This window comes from Cricetulus griseus, chromosome X (assembly GCF_003668045.3).
Source record: "Cricetulus griseus strain 17A/GY chromosome X, alternate assembly CriGri-PICRH-1.0, whole genome shotgun sequence".
In the NCBI taxonomy this organism is placed as follows: domain Eukaryota; kingdom Metazoa; phylum Chordata; class Mammalia; order Rodentia; family Cricetidae; genus Cricetulus; species Cricetulus griseus.
In genome coordinates, this window is record NC_048604.1 from 67,346,430 (window position 1) to 67,358,052 (window position 11,623).

Consider the following 11,623-nt stretch of genomic DNA (forward strand, 5'->3'; position numbering starts at 1 on the left):
AAGGGGAATTGTAGGGAGACACTGTAGCTCCGCCTCCTAGTAGCCTGGACAGGTGTGCCGGGACACTCCCGTGAGGGCGTGGTGAGGGGAGGTCTAAAGGTGAAGCGGGGAGGATTCTTAAGGGACGGTGGACAAGTGGATAGTCACTTCTCCCTTCTCCTCTCTCTGGCCTGGCTACCTTGCTGCCCCTGGCATGATCTGGCTTGCGCTTGGCTGGTGTTTATCTGAATAAAGAAATCTTAGCCATACGGACTGCGGATTGATCTCTTCAAACATGTCCTTAGATTTGTTGATTCTTTGTAATGTTTTCTTTGTTACTATTTTATTGATATCTGCTCTGATTTTATTATTTCTTGCTGTGTACTGGCTTGGATTTGGTTTGTTCTTGGTTTTCCAACTTTTTGAGTTTCAACATTAAGTCATTTTAAGAACAGTATTATTTGGTTTAACTCTAGGTATCTAGGTGTCTGGGTTATCTAGTCTCTGATTCTTGGTTGCCCAAGTAGTGGATGGTTCCATTTCATAGAGTAGGCCTTAAATCAAATCAGAGATTTGTTGGTTACTCCCACAAGCTTTGTACCACCATTGCCCTATTGTATTTTACAGGCAGGACAGAATGTAGATCAAATGTTTTGTGGCTAGGTTGGTGTTTACAATTCTCTTTTGGTAGCTTGCAGAGTACCTTCTTATATCAAAGACACTAGAATATGGGGGGGGGGGCTGCAGGTTTTATGTAGCACTAGATTTACCTCTCCATGTTCAATGAGTTGTGTTTGTGTTGTCTTCAGCAATGTGTCCTTGCTGTCACTTTGTGGAGAGCAACCTATTGTCTTGGCAACACCCTGGGCTGTTTGAGGATTTCCATGGGAGTTATTTGACCAACAACTCAATTAGATCTAGCCTAGTCCCAGTACTGGATGTTTTGTTTGATGACAAGAGATGGACATTTGAGACTCTGTCTCCATTATTTGGATTGCCTTTATGTATTTTAAGAAGTTTCCACCACTCTAGGTTTCCATACCATCCCTCAAATACCAGTCATTTCTAGCTGTCTTTCCCCACAATTCCTTCCTCAACCCCAATTCCCCTCTCTTTCCCCCATCCATTCCCAGCCCACCCATAAAATCTAATTTACTTCTTTCTCACAGAGAGATCTATGTGTCCCCCTTAGCCCCTTTTTCTGTACCAAACCTTTCTGGGTCTGTGGATTGTAGCTTGGCTATCATTTATTTAATAGCTAATATCCACACATTGTGACTACATACCATATTTGTCTTTCTGGGTCTGGGATACCTCACTCAGAATGATTTTTTTCAACTTTCATCCATTTGTCTGTAAATTTCATGATGTCATTTTTAACAGCTGAGTAATACTTCATTGCGCAAATGCACTGTATTTTTTTTAATCCATTCTTCTGCTGAGGGACATCTAGGTTGTTTCCAATTTCTTGATTAATTAATTCCTAATTCATTTTCCTGATTACATTCTGTCTTCAAACCCCCTTTGCCCCTTGCCACCTGTGGCAGTCAAAAGAGTTGACCTAGCACCTCACCAACTGCAACACTACAGACAGCGGACCCTGTACCTCACCTGGGCAGCATGATGGAGCTGACCCTGTTAACAGGGATGTGGATGAGCTGGCTCTGAGAATGTGAGTGTGGGAGATGTGGCCTTACCTCTTATCTGCCGTACAGTGGCATGAACAATGGGGAGATGTCCTCCCCACACCTCTCACCACCTACTTCAGTTGGAAGAGCTGGGCCTGAAGTCATAAGAACCAGTGAGCTTGCCCAAAATCTCACTGACTGCCTCACTAGGGAGAGCAGAACCTGCACATCACCTGGACAACACAGTAGAGCTGATACTGCTGGTGATGGTGTGGGTGAACCAACCCTGAGGGCATAAGTGAGGGAGAGACAGTCCCACTTCTTGTCTGTCATGTGGCATGGGCAGGGGAGAGATGCTGCCCTATAACCTTTGCTCCTTGATGCCTACAGCATTCAGGAGAACAGGCCCTGAACCTCACCAGGTACCACAGTAGTGCCAACCCTGCAGATAGGGGCATGGTTGAGCCTGCCCTCATGTTGTGAGAATGGGAGAGCTGAATCTGCAATTGTGGTGAGGGAAAGGGAAAGATGCCCCCTCCCACATTGCCACATGCACTGGAATAGGAATGAGAGAGCTGACCTTGCCCTTCACCAGATACATCCCTAGGGAGAGTGGGCCCTGTACCTTGTCTGGGCAGCATAGTAGTGCTGACCCTATTGATGGATGTGTGAGTGAGCTGGCCCTGAGAACATGGACATCAGAGATCAGATCCTGCTCCTCATCTACCATATGGTGGCATGATCAAGGGAGAGAAACACCCCCGTGCCCCTCCAAGTCTGTGGCAGGTAGGAGAACCATCCCTGAGGTCACTAGAGTGAGAAAGCTGGACCCACATCTTACCAGCTGCAGCACTGGGTAGAGTGGTCATATACCTCCTAGGCAACACAGTAGAGCTGGCCCTGGTGGTATAGGTGTGAGCAATCTGATCCCAAGGACACTAGAGTTGGAGAAGTGGTACCACCCTTAACTTTTTGCCTCTGGGCTTTTATCTTTCTTTATTCTATATCTCTTTTTTTTTCCTTCTTACTCTGTGGCTAGCTGTGTGGCTGTGTGGCTGGTCCCTGGCATCCTCCTCTTCTCCTTTTCTATCTCCTCCTCTTTCTATTTATGATTTCTGCATGCCAACCCCACCTATCTCCCTCTCCTACCTAGCTACTACTGGCCATTCAACTCTTTATTAGACCAACTGAGTGTTTTAGACAGGCAAAGTAACACAGCTTTACAGAGTTAAACAAATGTAACATAAAAGAATGTAACACATCTTTGCATCACTAAACAAATATTCTACAGCACAAAAAGAATGTAACATATCTTTAACTAATCTTCCACAACACCTGGGTTTTTTCCATATGCAGCTGAGAATTGTCCTTTCAAGATCTATGAATAATTGTGTTAGAATTTTGATGGGGATTGCATTGAATCCGTAGAGGTGAAATAGCCAGCTACTCCAGGATATGGCTAGCACCCAAACTTTCCCAGGTTACCCAAAGATGAACAACACCCTCCCCACCTGCAGGTCAGCAGTAAGTAGCCTTGAGAACACAAACATGAGTCCTCATCCCCACCTCACCTGCTACCCCTTTCTAATGCCTAATCTTTTTATAATAAATAGTATTTAGTTAGTATTTAGGTATTTGTACTGGCCTACCCTTGGGGTTCTGACAGGATACACCCTCAGCTGCAGCCACTGAAAATACCACCTGTGCATATTCACTATGTTCCCTTTTAAAAGGGTCCTGCCCACCTTCCACCCTTCTTTCTCCCTCCTTCCCTCCTCTCTCTCCCTTCCTTCCCCTCTCTCTTTTCTGCTCTCTCTCTCTCTCTCCTCTCTTTCCTGTATTGTCTATCCTGTTCCTGTCTCTGGAGGCTAGTCTCCCCCCTCCCCTTTCCCATTTTTATGATCCCTTTTCCCTAATAAAAACTCTCCACTTGAACTCTGTCACATAGCGTCTTCCTTTCTCATGGTCATTTTTTTTTTTTTTTAAATCACAACACCTTCTATCCCTTATCTCTCCAAGACTTACCATAAAAAGGTTTTGGAAATTGTCAGCCTTTTCTGAATCTAATGAGATAATCATTTTTTTCTTTCCATTTGTTTATATGGTGGATTACATTTATTGGTTTTTCTTCCTTTTATTTATTTTTCTTTTTTTTACTTCTTCTTCTTCTTATTATTATTATTATTATTATTATTATTATTATTTATTCAAGTTAGGGGACAGGCTTGTTTCACATGTAAGTCCCCTCTCCCTCTCCCTCCCCTCACCCCCATTCCTTCTCCCCCACCTCCAACCTACCCCCCACCCCATCCACCCACCACTCCCCAGGCAGGGTAGGGCCCCCAACAGGGGCTCCACAAAGTCCACCAAATCTTCCTGTGCTGGGCCTAGGCCCCTCCCCATGTGTCCAGAGACAGAGCGCATCCGTTCAAGTGGGATGGGCTCTCATAGTCCCCCCCACACACCAGGGCAAAACGCCAGTCCACCTCCGGAGGCTCCCAGGAGTGCAGGGGCCTCCCCATTGGCATCCATGATCAGGGGGTTGGATCAGTCCTGTACTGGCCTCCCAAAGAGCGTCTGGGGTCGATATGCTTTCCCTTTTTCCAGGCCAACTGTTTCTGTGGGTTTCTCCAACCTGGTACAGACCCCTTCGTTCTTCATTCCTCCCTCTCTTCAACTAGGTTCCAGTGTATTTCTGTGGATGTCTGTCTCTGCTTCCATTAGCCACTGGATGAGGGCTGTAGGATGGCATAGAGAGTAGTCATCAATCTCATTTTAGGGGAAGAGCTTTTAGGTTATCCTCTCTTCTATTGCCTGGATTGTCAGATTGTGTCATCCTTGTAGATCTCTGGAGATCTCCCTAGTTCCAGATCTCTTCTCAGACCTATAGTGGCTCCCTCTGATATGGTATCTCTCATCCTGCTCTCTCTCCTCTATTCTTCCCCCAACTCAATATCTCTGCTCCTCCATTTCTTCTCCTCTACTCTTCTTCTTGTGCTCTTATTGTGGCAGCACCCTCTCCCCTACCCTCATGCTCTCAATTAGTTCAGGAGTTCATGCCACGTCCCATTCCTGGGGTCTATTTATCCCTTAGAGTCCTTCATGATTTCTAGTTTCTTTGGTGAAGAGGATTATAGGCTGGTAAACCTTTGCTCTATGTCTAAAAATCATATATGAGTGAGTACATACCATGTTTGTCTTTTTGTGATTGGGTTACCTCACTCAGGATGGTTTCTTCTAGTTCCATCCATTTGCCTGTGAATTTCAAGATTCCATTGCATTTTTCTGCTGAGTAGTACTCCATTGTATAAATGTACCACATTTTCTCTTTCCATTCTTCAGTTGAGGGGCATCTAGGTTGCTTCCAGGTTCTGGCTATTACAAACAATGCTGCTATGAACATGGTTGAACATATGTCCTTGTTGTATGAACATGCACTATTTGGGTATATACCCAAGAGAGGAATGGCTGGATCTTGAGGTAGATTGATTCCCATTTTTCTGAGCAACCGCCATACTGATTTCCAGAATGGTCTTACAAGTTCACACTCCCACCAGCAATGGAGGAGTGTTCCTTCTTCTCCGAATCCTCTCCAGCATAGGTTGTCATTGGTATTTTTGATTTTAGCCATTCTGACAGGTGTGAGGTGGTATCTCAGAGTTGTTTTGAGTTGCATTTCTCTGATGGCCAAGGATTTTGAGCACTTTCTTAAGTGTCTTTCAGCCATTTCAGATTCCTCTGTTGAAAAATCTCTGTTTAGTTCTGCACCCCACTTTTTAATTTCATTGTATGGTGTTTTGGTGGCTAGCTTCTTGAGCTCCTTGTATATTTTGGAAATCAGTCCTCTGTCAGATGTGGGGCTGGTGAAGATCTTTTCCCATTCTGTGGGTGGTCGTTTTGTCTTACTGACTGTGTCCTTTGCCTTCCCTTTCCACGACCCATCAGAGAGTAGGTTGGGGAAGCTTTCTTCTATGATTTTGTTGAATATGTTTTCTGTACCTTTGAGCAGTGTTTCTTCACCTTCTTCTACACCTATTATTCTTAGGTTTGGCCTTTTTATGGTGTCCCATATTTCCTGGATATTTTGTGTTAGGGATTTGTTGGACTTGAGGTTTTCTTTGGTTGATGAATGTATATCCTCTAGCGAGTCTTATTCTCTCTTCCATCTCTTGAATTCTATTGGTTATACTTACATCTTTAGTTCCTGATCGTTTATCTAGCCTTTCCATTTCCAGCATGGTCTCACTCTGTGTTTTGTTTATTGTGTCTGTTTCAGCTTTCATGCTTTGAACTGTTTCAAGAGCTTCCTTCACTTGTTTGGATGTTTTTTCTTGGCTTTCTTTAGATTCTTTAAGAGATTTATTTATGTCTTGAATTTTTTGGTTTGTCTTTTCCTCCATTTCATTTAATTTTTTGCTTGCTTTTTCTTCTATTTCTTTAAGGGATTTTCTTGTTTCCTCTTTAAAGGTCTCTATCATCTTGCTGAGATAATTTTTGAGGTCCATCTCTGTTTCATGCTCTGGGTTGGGCTTTTCAGATCTTGCTGGAGTGGAGTCCCTAGATTCTGGTGGTGTCATATTGGTCTTTCTGTTGTTGGTGAAATCTTATTCTGTCTTCTCCCCATATCTTCTTTTAGTGGGTGCAGGTGGGGTCTCTCTATCTCCTCTTGTGACCCAGTGGTGTGTGGGGGCCAGGAATTCAATGTCCACAACTCTGGATGGTCTTGACTCTCCTGGTAGTCTCCTCACTAGTTCCTGGGTCGGCCGGCGGAATGTAAGAGTGGGGTGCTAGCAGATTCGGGGCACAGGGAGCTTCTCCCTGCCTGGGCGTGTCTACCCCAAGCCCGCAGGCACAGGCGGGGGTGCGGGGAGAGGGGGTGGTCGGGGTGAATGATGTTTTGGGCGGGAGTTGGGAAAGGGCAGAGACTCACTCACCTAGTTCCTGGGTCAGTCGGCAGAATGGAAGAGTGGGGTGCTAGCAGATTCGGGGCACAGGGAGCTACTCCCTGCCTGGGCGTGTCTACCCCAAGCCCGAAGGCACAGGCAGGGGTAGGGGGGTGGAGGTGTTCGGCGTGAATGATGTTTTGGGTGGGAGTCGGGTAAGGGCAGAGACTCACTCACCTAGTTCCTGGGTCGGTCGGCGGAATGCAAGGTATATTTCTTGTATGCTGCAGAAGGATGGATTCTGTCTTCTTATCCATTCTGCTAATCTGTGTCTTTTTATAGGCAAGTTAAGACCATTAATTTTGAGGGATATTAATGATCATTGATTGTTCCTTCTTGTTTGTTTTGGATTTGGTGGTGGTGGTGGTGAAATTATGTGTGGGATTCTATCCCTTTCTCCTTTTGGCTGTTGGTAAAGTGGGATTATCTGTTTCCTATATTTTTCTGGTTGTAGTTAACTTCCTTGGGTTGGAGTTTTCCTTCCAGAACTTTCTGTAAGGCTGGATTGGTGGATATGTATTGTTTAAATCTGGTTTTGTCATGGAATATCTTGTTTTCTCCTTCTACATTGATTGAATTCTTTGCTGAGTATAGTAGTCTGGGCTGGCATCCATGGTTTCTTAGTGTAGGTAGAATATCTATCCAGGACCTTCTGGTTTTCAGAGTTTCCATGGAAAAGTCTGGTGTAATTCTGATAGGTTTGCCGTTATATGTTACTTTACCTTTTTCCTTTGCTGCTCTTAATATTTTCTCGTTATTCTGTTTGTTTGGTGTTTTGATTATTATGTGTGGAGGAGACCTTTTTCGGTTCAGTCTATTTGGTGTTCTGTAGGCTTCTTGCACTTTTATTGGCATGTCTTTCTTTAGGTTGTGAAAGTTTTCTTCTATGATTTTGTTGAATATGTTTTCTGGGCCTTTGAGTTGGATTTCTTCACCTTGTTCTATACCTATTATTCTTAGGTTTGGTCTTTTCACAGTATCCTATATTTCATGGATATTTTGTGTTAAGGATTTGTTGGACTTAAGATTTTCTTTGGTTGATGAGTCTATTTCTCCTAGTGTATCTTCAACTCCTGAGATTCTCTCTTCCATCTTTTGTATTCTGTTAGTTATGCTTGCATCTGTAGTTCCTGATTGTTTACCCAGCTTTTCTATTTCCAGCATTTCCTCAGATTGTGCTTTCTTGTCTCTATTTCAGCTTTTAGGTCTTGAACTGTTTCCTTGAGAGATCAGTTGATATCTTGTATATTTTCGTTTGTTTTTTCTCCCATTTCTTTAAGGGATTTTTCTCATGTCCTCTTTGAGGTTTTCTATCATTTTCAAGAAGATGTTTTTAAGGTCATTCTCTTCTGCTTCATCTGCATTGTGATGTTCAGGTCTTGCTGGTGTATGGTTCCTAGTCTCCGGTGGTGTCTTATTGGGTTTTCTGTTGTTGAATGTGCTTTTACATTGTCCTCTTCTCATCCTTTCTTCTGGTGGGTGTATCAGGAGTCTCTTCCTCTCCGGAATTGGAAACAACCCCTGGCCTACCTGGGCAGGTGCATTGAGTCAGAACTGTTACCAGGGCCTTGGCAGTGTCTGGGTGTGTTGGATGCCACTGCTGACTTCGGATCTCAAGGTATTTTTATTATTATAGTTCTATAGTAGAGCTTGAAGTTAGTGATGATGGTGATACCTTTGTCATACAGAATTATTTTAGCTATCCTGGGGTTTTGTTTTTCCATATGAAGTTGAGTATTATTCTTTAGAGGTCTTTAAAGAATTGTGATGTGGTTTTAATGGGGATTGCATTGAATCTGTAATAGATTTTGGCAAGATGGCTGACCATTTTCACTATGTTAATCCATGAGTATGGGTGATCTTTCCATTTTCTGATATCTTCTTCAGTTTCTTTCTTAAATTTAAGACCTAAAATTCCTGTCATACGGGTCTTTCACTTGCTTGGTTAGAGTTAGCCCAAGATATTTTATATTACTTGTGGCTATTGTGAAGGGTGTTGTTTCCCTGATTTCCTCATCAGTCTATTTATCATTTACACATATGAGGGCTACTGATATTTTAGTTAATTTTGTATCCAACCACTTTGCTAAAGGTGTTTGTCATCTGTAGGAGTTCTCTGGTAGAATTTTGGGGGTCACTTATGTATACTATCATATCATCTACAAGTAGTGAAAGTTAGTCTTCTTCCCTTCCAATTTGTATCCTCTTAATCTCTTTTAGTTTTCTTATTGCTCTGGCTAGAACTTCAGGTACCATATTGAAGAGATATGGAGAGAGTGGTGCTGAGGAGAAGGCATATTCTTTTGTGTTTGGGTGAAATATTCTGTTTATGTCTGTTAACATCCATTTGCGTTATAAAGTCTGTTAGTTCCCTTATTTCTCTGTTTAGTTTCTGTCTGATCTGTGCATTGTCGAAAATGGGGTGCTAAAGTCTCCCACTATTATTGTGTGGGGTACTATGTGTGATCTAAGCTTTAGTAATGTTTCTTTTTTAAATGTGGGTGCCTTTACATTTGAGACATAGATGCTCGGAATTGAGACATCATCTTGGTGGATTTTTCCTTTGATGAGTATGAAATGCCTTTCTCCATCTGTTTTGATTAATTTTGGCTTGAAGTCTGTTTTGTTAGATATTAAGATAGCTACACCAGCTTGCTTCTAACGTTCATTTGATTGGAAAATATTTTTCCAACCCTTTACTCTGAGGTAATGTTTATCTTTGATGTTAGGGTGGGTTTCTTGTATGCAGCAGCAAATGGATACTGTTTTCATTAGCCTATGTCTTTTTTATTGTTTGAATTTGACTTTTTCATGAAATATCTTGTTTTCTTCACCTATGGTGATTAACATTTTTGCTGGGTATATTAGTCTGTCCTGGCACCATGGTCTCTTTGAGTCTGCAAAACATGTGTTCAGTCCCTTCTGGATTTTAGGGTCTTCATTGAGAAGTCAGGGGTAATTCTAATAGGTCTGCCTTTATATATTACTTGGCCCTTTTCCATTGTCATTTTTAATTTTTCTCTTTGTTCTATATGTTTAGTGTTTTGATTATTATGTGGTAAGGCAATTTTTTCTGATCCAATCTATTTTGTATTCTGTAAGCCTCTTGTTCTTTACAGACATGTCCTTCTTTGAGGTTTAGAAAATTTCCATCTATGATTTTCTTTAAAATCTTCTCTGAATTTTTTGAGCTGGGTTTCTTCTCCTTCTTTTCTTCCTATTATTCTTTTGTTTTGTCCTTTCCAAGTGTTCCAGATTTCCTGGATATTATGTACTAGGACATTTTTAGATTTGACATTTCCTTTGACTGATGAGTCTATTTCCTCTATTGTGTATTCAATGTCTGAGATTCTCTCTTCCATCTCGTTTATTCTGTGGGTAATTTTCCATTTCCATGATTCCCTCCATTTGTGTTTTTTGTTGCTTCTATTTCCATTTTCATGTCTTGAAGAGTTTGTTTTTTCTTGGTTTTCTTTTAGTGATTTATTGATTTCTTCCAATTTTGTTTGCTTTTTTCTCAATTTCTTTAAAAGATTTGTTCATATTCTCTTTAAGGACCTCTATCATCTGTATAAAGCATTTCTAAAGGTCATTTTCTTGTGCTTAATCTGTGTTGAATTGTTTAGCTGTTGTTCAATAGCTGGGCTCTGGTGGTGCCATATTGCCTTTTCTGGTATTGTGTTCTTACACTGGAATTTAGAAATCAGGACTTGGGAGGATTTTAGATCTAGGTGTTGATTCCCGCGTTTGTATTTTTGAATGGTTGTTTTGTTCCTTGGTTTCCCTTTTCTCTCTGGTCTTCTGGCCTAAATGGCCAAAGGTTCTTGTGGCTGGTGAGTCTTCAGGTCCAGTAGGGTGTCCACTCTGCGGTTTCTGGGGTCCAAGGTCCCTAGATCCAGCCTGGTCTCTGGTAGAGACAAAGTTTTCTTCCAAAATTGCAGACAGGTATATGGACCCCAAGAGAGGAGGTGCAGTCTGGGGTACCTAGTCTGTCCTGGCCTCTGGAGTCCCTAGGACCACTTTGGCCTCCAGTAAGGCTGCTGGGGCTGTGGATCCTAGTGTGAAGCCCAGTGGAGGGGGTGAAGTCTGGGGTTATTGGTGGGGGGTTAAGGAATATTAGTGGATGGTGGGTGATGTCTTACCTAGGATTCCTAGATCCTGCCTGACCTCTGGTACAGCCAAGGTTTCTTCCAAAGTTGTATGGAGTCTAGGGCTGGGGGTGTAGTCTGTGGTTGCTGGGTGGGTTTTAAGCAGTGTTAGCAGGCAGTGGGTGGGGTCTTACCTGGGGTCCCTAGGACCACTCTGGTCTCTGGTAAAGCTGCTGGGGCTGTCCTGGGGACAGGGCTCCACACTAGGACTTACAGTCCCAGCAGACAGCCCTGGGGACAGACCTGGGGACAGCCCTGGGGACAGCCCTGGGGACAGTCTTTTCCCTCAATTTCTTTAAGGGGTTATTCATTTCCTCTTTAAGGATCTCTATCATCTTCATAAAGTTGGTTTTAAGGTTGTTTTCTTGTGCTTTACATGTGTTGGATTAGTAGGATAGCTGGGCTTTGGTGGTGACATATTGCCCTGGCTGTTGTTAATTGTGTTCTTATGATTTATTCTAAGCATCTGGGTTTGGGTTGACTATATGTCTAGGTGCCAACTTCTGAGTTTATCTTTGTTGGATGGGTGTTTTGTTCCTTCATTTGTTTCCTCTCTGGTCTTCTTGCCAGCATGACCTATAGTTGAATAGATTGTCTCCACTCAAGTTGGGCACAGAACATGTTGGGGAAGAGGGGAACAGTGGCTGGGGGTAGGCTGACTGGGCACTGAGAGAGTGGGGTAGTCTGTGGCTGGGTGGCTTACCTGTAGTTCTGGCAGCCAGCATGGCCTATAGTCAAGTAGGGAGCTTCCACCAAAGTTGTGGGCCATGATATAGTGATGAGGAGTGGAGAGGTAGTTGGGATAGGGTCAGCAGGCACTGAGAGAATTGGGGTGTGGCCTTTCTGATTTCTTTCTTATTTCTGTCTTGGGCCATTTTTCATTCAGTAAAGCTGGGTCAGTTCCCATGAGTTTGTAATCTTTCCA